The following is a 7,750-nucleotide window of genomic DNA, read 5'->3' as shown; positions in this document are numbered from 1 at the left end:
CAAATTGGACACCATATTTGACTATCACAAGATTTAACTTTGATTTAGAAAGTTAAAGTATTTATTGTAACTAAATAAATATTGAATGAGATGACATAAGTAGAATATTGCTAAACAGAGCTTATGTTATGTAACAACGAAAAATAGGAAATGTCACTAGAATATTATCAAGATATTTTATAAAGTGAAATCACAAGAGTATAATTTTTAAATAATATCTTTGAAGTTTGAAGGTAATACAAAACAATTTGCCTCGTTAATATAATGGTTATTTGAAGCACGATTTACATAATAAATAAAAATTTACTAGTTATGTCAATATTTTATTTTATTTTATCGTCAAAGTAAGCGATTATGCACAGCTTACCATTATATTTGACTTTAAATAATAATAAATATTAGTAACCATGTTTATGGGAAAAAAATAAAGTAATTGTCATTTATTATAAATCACCGTTTATATCTTTCTACAAAAAAATATCTATGATATATATATATGATATATAAAAATATATATGCGCCCAGCCCATTCTTACTGAACGATGAAACTAGCCGATTACCTCAGCTTATTCTTCCATACAAAAAGTACACTGTATTTTTCGTTTTTAACCCAAGTCGGCTTTTTTAGTACTAAAACAAACTTGCAGATTACAAATATTTTTAGAAGATTCTCTATTTGGAAACTGGTATTTCGAACATTTTTTCCGGAGGACTATTTTTCTTTGATGGGATACCGTTGACATATTATGTATTACATAGGACAGGTGGCGTTCGCAGTGGCCGTTTTAGGCATTATTCATTTAAAAGAAATCGGCCAGTGCCTTAGAGTATATACATATATAGAGGGATAACAAAACATTTTACCAATCCAATGCATGTTGCCGGTTATAGCGGACTCATTTTTTACAATATGTTCTAAATAAGAAAAAAAATCTGTGGGTACGGTTCTCATTTTTTGTTTTGTAGACGATTTTAGAATTTTACGATGCTCTTTTTTTAAGTACGCGGCCAGTATTGTTTCGAACTGTCAAACGCTCTGTCGGTATTTTGATGATTACTTAACGTATTTAGTGCTAATTACATCAAAATTAATAATGCCGACTTGTGCCATGAAAGGATGTTCAAATAGAAATGGAAAAGGGAGAAAACGCTTCAGTTATCACAGGTATTTATCAAATATTATACATTTTCAAATTAATACGTTTTTAACATAAATGCACCACTATTTTTGTACTATCATTTGAGCAATTATTATAGTATTTATTTCTGTGTAATTCAAATACCTTATACATTGGATTTCTGTGATTTAATTTTTTTTTCAAACGTTTTAATCCAAATATATCTTAAAATGTTCAAAACATGCAAACTCGACGACCTTTTACCGAGTCAACCGACATCTAGAAATAATTCTTTCTCTTTTTATATCACTGAAAGAATATGAAATTGTCGTTTATTGAATGTAACTAAAAGAGATGACAATACATCTGCGCCAATTTTAAATGGTATTTTTATGACCACTTTTTGGGCGGCTCTTATAATTAAGAATGCCAGGGCTGTGCATTACCTTAAAATATTTCGTATTCACTTAAATGTTATTTATTAGTGTTATCATTTTATCATTAAATTTATAAGCATAATATAGTAATTTAAGGTTTATTTTTTGGATTCCCGATAGATGAAATAAGGCGAAATAAATGGATCCATAAAACACGGCGGAACAATTGTCCCCTGAAAATAACAATTGGGTGTGTTCCAACCACTTTCTATCCATTAATTTGGACAAAAACAAATTATTTGGTACGTGTAATAAATGGTGCCGTACCCCCCCCCCCCATCCCATGTTTTCAAAAACCTAACTCGCTATGGGTAAACATACATTTATTTCATATTTATATACCATAAAGTCGGAAAAATCAGTGTACGTGCATGAGAAGATGTATAAATGTAGAGGAAGCGAGATCTACATGCAAAGACAGAGTGATATGGTATTCTATCCTCTCTGCTTACCTCTTCAGTGAAACGGCGTGATTTTTCCAAATCACCAAATTGGAAGTGGTATCTTCACTCTATACAAAGATACAAGTTTAAATAAAAAAACTAATAGAGATTACTGTTTTCAGTTTTCAAATCAAACAACGAATTCGGAAAATATTTTGGAATTGGAGACCCCGTTTAACCAGTTTTTAAAGATGTAAGTTACAACCTGCCGTCAGAGTAAGCCAATATTTTAACAAATTGGTTAATTTTCAAAATCAATAAATTTACTTTATGGCAGTTTTACTTGTTTATTATATGTAAATGCATATTTGTTTATAAAAATAATTTATGTACCCAACAATGTCATTTTTAATGTTTATTATTGCTTACTTTAATGTATTAAAAATGTTTTTAGTAAATTTGTTACTAAATTAAAATAAACGTTTTTATTGTACTTTCTACTCCCTACCAATCTCTGTAAAAAATCGCCTAAGTCGTGCATTTGTGACAACCCTGTTTTATAAACATCTGGAAACGAAAAACGTCTTCACTTAACAAACGACCACGCCCCCTTTTCAAAAATTCTTACAAAATTTGAAATAGTACGGACTCTAAGATATAAATACTCTGAGGCCAGTGCTCAAGTCTTGACAGTACTGTCAATGACAGATCATAATGGAAATATCTGCGGAATGTCATTGTGGTATTTGTTAATAAACTTTTGTGCAAGTATTGTATTAAAATAGTGTAGAATAAAATTACGTTTATCGCGTGGTTAATAATAATTGTTGTTTGAGTTGATTTTCACAGAATTACAAAAAAAAGCATTTATAATTACATTACTTACATGTTATGTAAGTACTTATATGTAGTGCAAACTAATGAGCATTTTTAATAGATTACCTATAAAATAAATCACGGCTCGCCACTGATACATGTAACTTCTCATAGCTCTGTGTCCGGTAAAGATTTGGGTCGTTTCGAAAGTACTTTGGTGATGACGACGGAAGTTTGCTGCATCAGCCAGCGTTGGGTTTAGTGATTTTACCTGTAGAAGAAGCGCGGTAATGATCCTCCAACGCTACTGCGTAATTTGTTTTATACAGCGTTTAGGAAAGCTAAGAGGGAATTCTGAGAAAAAAGGTGCCTTTTACAAGTTGCGGCTATGGCTCGTTCATCCGCTCTCTCATTTCCTACGGTACCAGCGTGTCCTCTTATCCAGCTTATTTGAATAATCATTACTCTTATTTTAGATGCTTGATTTTACTCTGAATATAAGGTTTTTTAAATATATTTAGTGATATGTTGCAGAATGTGCGGGCGTGGGGGTTAGGAAGCGGAGAGCCAGAGGGTTGAAAGTTAGTTGATCAATCAAAGCTTTTTTTATTTTTTTTTATTTTATTCAGAAAACATACAGTCATACATAATAAGTATTAAAAACAACATTTTTTTTAACATAAAAAGACCAATTAAATTTTCATAAATTATGCAAAAGATACAACCATTAAATGTGACAAAAAAATAAATAAATAAGAATTTCAAGTGAGAAAAGAATAATTGTTAACATTTGCGTTTTCCATGGAGGTAATAAATAAAAATACCGAATGTACACTCCGAGCCATCCACGCACACACATGAACGCACATATAAAACATACACAAACATATACATTACATGCGGCACATATACATAGAATAAACCACTCAAGATGCACATTCCGCAACTATCCCAAATAATTGACCCCATGAAGAAATTTTCTGTACAAATGCAACGTGCAGTTAAAATTGTCTACATCAATACTGAGTCCGTTATAATTTCTACAGGTACGTCTAATGAATGAATAACTACTGTAGTAGCATTTTATTTTTATCAAACAAAGAAAACATAGATAAACTAACTGTATTACAAAATAAAGCCTTGAGAATCATTTTGAAAAAAAACAGATATACGAGGGTAAAGTCGATGGTAAATGAAATGAAATTATTAACATATAAACAAAGAATATTTTACAATACAATGATATTTGTTCATAAAATTATAAACTCTAATAAAAAAACAGAATTTTGGAAAAAAATTGATCTGAACCAGCATGAACACGATCACAATACTAGAGAAAAGAACAAAATTAGACTTCCATTTAGGAAAAAGGCAAAGTCACAAAATTCAATTTTATTTAAAGCAATTAAAAAGTATTACGAAATGGAAAAAAATATTTATGAAGAAAAAAACATATCAAAATTTAAAATAATGGTCAAGACATATGTGATAAACAATTTATAAATTAAATATATTTGTAATGTTATTATTAGAACACACATAACAATATGTATGATATGTGTGCCCTACTTTAAGATTTAAATAAATAAATAAAATTCGAGGTAGAATTGTTTTTACAAATTGGTACAAAAGGGAATTTAATCTGGTATATCGAAGAGGTCAACGGAAACCAATATTTTGTAAAAGATACAACGAATCAACTATATTATTTAGAATTTTGAAAAGTAAAATTAAATCACATGTAAGGCGCCTTTTTTGTAGTGATTCTATATTAAAATTGATCAAAGATGCGTCGTAATCATTTTCAATGTTGCCAAAACGATATGCCAGGCTAATGTGAAACACATCCATGCTATTTCATTTAAGTCCTGTTTTAATATTTGAATGATAAATTTTAAGTCTCGTGATTGTCCTGATGAAACCGGTAGCCATGAAAAGTCAGTAATTTGTTGTTTACTAATATTTAGTAACATTGATTAAAATTTTCGACCACAAATTTAATGCTTTGACTACAAATTTATTTGTTTATGTATTTCACAGTTTTAAAATGTACAGAGTTTCTTTGTTTCAGGTCCCGACTAGCTAGGAAATTCCTGTGTTTAGGAAGGACCTAATTTTTTACGTGTGTTTTTTTTTAATTTCATTAAATGATGCTTAATAAATTCAAAGAATAATAATAACATAAGAAAAAATCAATATAAATATAAATTAGAAAACATGCAAATAATAACAATAAAAATATAATCATAAAAATAAATTAGAAAATATGCCATTAATAGTAAAGAAATGAGACATAATTATTTTAAATTAGAAAACATACAAAACCGGTATTTCTTATGTATCTACTCTCACTGCCTCCACCTTCCATGGAATAATTTCTCTACAATACCGCAGACTGTGTGCGGACCAACTACTGCTTTACAAAATTATGACAGGAATGGTTGACTGTACAGAGCTGCTTGGTTTAATAACAATACATGTGCCAGCCAGGATTTGTAGACGGTACCACCTGTTTCATGTACCAATAAGTAAAACATCGTATGTTAAAAATGCTTTTTTTCGTAGGACTTTTTCAATGTACAATACAAAATTTAAAAATATAGATTACACAAACATCCCTCTGTCAGATTCAAAATTTACACTAAAAATGTATTATGTAACTTAGTAGGCATTATAATAATAAATATGTACATCTCCCCTCCCCTCCTTATCCTCTCTTCAAGCATTTTTGTCCTTATCCCGCCCAATTTAGAGTAACTTAATGTTCTTAAAATTAATATTTTAAAAATCTTTGATTATTAAGTACATGAAAATAACATTTTTATATGTATAAATTGTATGTATTTATTTGATATGTAATATATATTCTTTATTAACTTTGTATACTATGTGGAAATATGTAATTAGTTCTGAGTTTATACACTATATCTGTTTGTTTACTAAAAAATATGTATGTGGAACTGTTGATTTCCCTAATAAAATAAAATAAAATACCGATAATAATAAAAATTGAAGCATAAATAAAAATTTGAAAAAATATCGTTGGTAATTGAAAATTGAAGAACAAAAATAAATTACAGAATATACCATTTATAATTAGAAAATTAAAGATACGTGTAAATACTAGTAATAATAAGAAAATTAAAATATATGTAAATGAATAAACATAAAAAGTAAAAATAAAATATACATAAAAACAATAAGAAGATATTTGTCAATTAAAAGCAATACAATTTTTAGTCATGAAAATAATTACAGGATGTAAAAAGATCTACCCCTTATCCACTTGCTCACCTTCTTCTTATATACATTGTAACTGACAGACGCCTTTATGTCAGAGTCCAAAATGTTAAAAAAACCTAGGGCCCAATACTGCAAAATAAATGAAATACTTTTATTTAAAAAAATTAGTTTCGCGATTCTGAAAAAAAGACGTGATATGCCCAGATTTTTGTTGTTAAGTTTTTGATTACAACGTATTATTAAAAAAATGTATTTACTAACACGCAGCCTGTAAGAGAGTTATGTGTCTATTTAATATACGTTTCTATTTAAAGTCGTTTGAAAGCTTTTTCTATAGCTCCGAAACCCCTGTTTTAAATTGTGTAGGTTTAGATTGGACTTTTAGGCACCTTTGACCTCTGCTCGATATCTTTTCTCTCCTTTCTACTTCTCTCCTGTCCAAACTCCCTGCCAACCTTTTCTGACCCTGGCGAACCTTTTTCGGACCTGGAAACCTTTTCACGACGGGGTCTGTCGTATGCGAGAATTCGAACGAACGCATGTATTCGCGATCGTTAATACGAACGCAATAAAAAAATATATTTGTTTGCTTATTCAAGAGGCTGTACAGAAATAAATATGTTGTTGCGGGAGTTCCATTGTTTTTCATGTCCTTAAGAACTAATCTCATTACTTGAATTTTTCCAAAGCTCGTACGTGTCAAACACATGCAGCGGTATTTAAATAAACAGCATATCTAAGTAATAAAGGCGGCCTCCGTGGTGTAGTTGTCAAGACGCTTGACTCACGCCCGGAAGGTTCCGGGTTCAATTCCCGGTGAGAACACAAAAATTTAAAATGTGATTTTTCTCAAGCCTGGGTATTCTGTGATGTAATTCATCATTGTAATTGGGCACCCTGGCTTGTTGGGGTGCAAAAAATAAATGAAAATATAAATAATAATTATAATTAAAAAATATTCCTAAATAGTAAATAGTGCAAAGCCAATTCTACCATATTCAACAAAACATATTTAATTTCAAATAACAATTTAAAGGTAACTCACAAGATATGTTTTAATTAAAAAAATAAACCATTAAAACTTAGTACGAAACAAAAATAATCAACTTGAAAGGAGAGAAATGAAAAAAGTTGTTCGTATTAAAATTTGTTACAACAGAGAGGAAAAACATTTTTGGGAAGGGAATATGGGAGTCTAGGCAATTACAGGGCTTATGACCTGTCATTGGCTGGTTTAAGTAGCCACAAATTTAAATATGAACAACTCCCTAAGGAGAAAATCCAGCCAGTCTACAAGCATTTGGACATACTCATAACATTGTTGAATTAACTACCTGGTAAAAGAAGAAGATACAAAATTGGGAAATTGTGTTAAGGGATTGCCTAGTAGGTGAATTGGTTCAGCCGGATGAATCTCACCCGTATGATAAAGTTTTCAGCTCTTTTACTTCACAAAAGTCAACAGATGGAAGAGTTGAGGAAATGTGGATGTGAATGTGGAGGTTCAAACATAGGCAGAATGGTGAAGGTTACACATTGTGTAAAGTGACCACTTAAATCATCCAATGACAGGTCATAAGCCCCGTAGATGCCTAGACTTCAATATTACCGTCTCTAAAATGTTCTTCATCTCCATTGCAACAAATTTAATTTGAACAACTCCCTAGGGAGAAAATCCAGCCAGCCTGCAAGCATTCGGACATACTCAAAACATAGAGAATAAAAATAAATTAACAATTGAATGATTTTTAGC

At 30.2% G+C, this 7,750-nt stretch overlaps 1 long non-coding RNA gene across 1 annotated transcript; it reads left to right on the top strand.

The window, feature by feature from the left end:
- Positions 1 to 1,019: 1,019 nt before the first annotated feature.
- Positions 1,020 to 2,359, top strand: LOC148284551 (uncharacterized). The gene is made up of 3 exons (XR_015824537.1): positions 1,020 to 1,165; positions 1,676 to 1,866; positions 2,121 to 2,359. It is a non-coding gene; the product is annotated as an uncharacterized LOC148284551 (long non-coding RNA).
- The last annotated feature ends 5,391 nt before the right edge of the window (positions 2,360 to 7,750 follow it).

This window comes from Micrasema longulum, unplaced genomic scaffold, assembly GCF_059751315.1.
Source record: "Micrasema longulum isolate JH-2025_06_02 unplaced genomic scaffold, ASM5975131v1 h1tg000111l, whole genome shotgun sequence".
Taxonomy (NCBI): domain Eukaryota; kingdom Metazoa; phylum Arthropoda; class Insecta; order Trichoptera; family Brachycentridae; genus Micrasema; species Micrasema longulum.
This window is presented reverse-complemented; position numbering and strand designations above follow the sequence as displayed.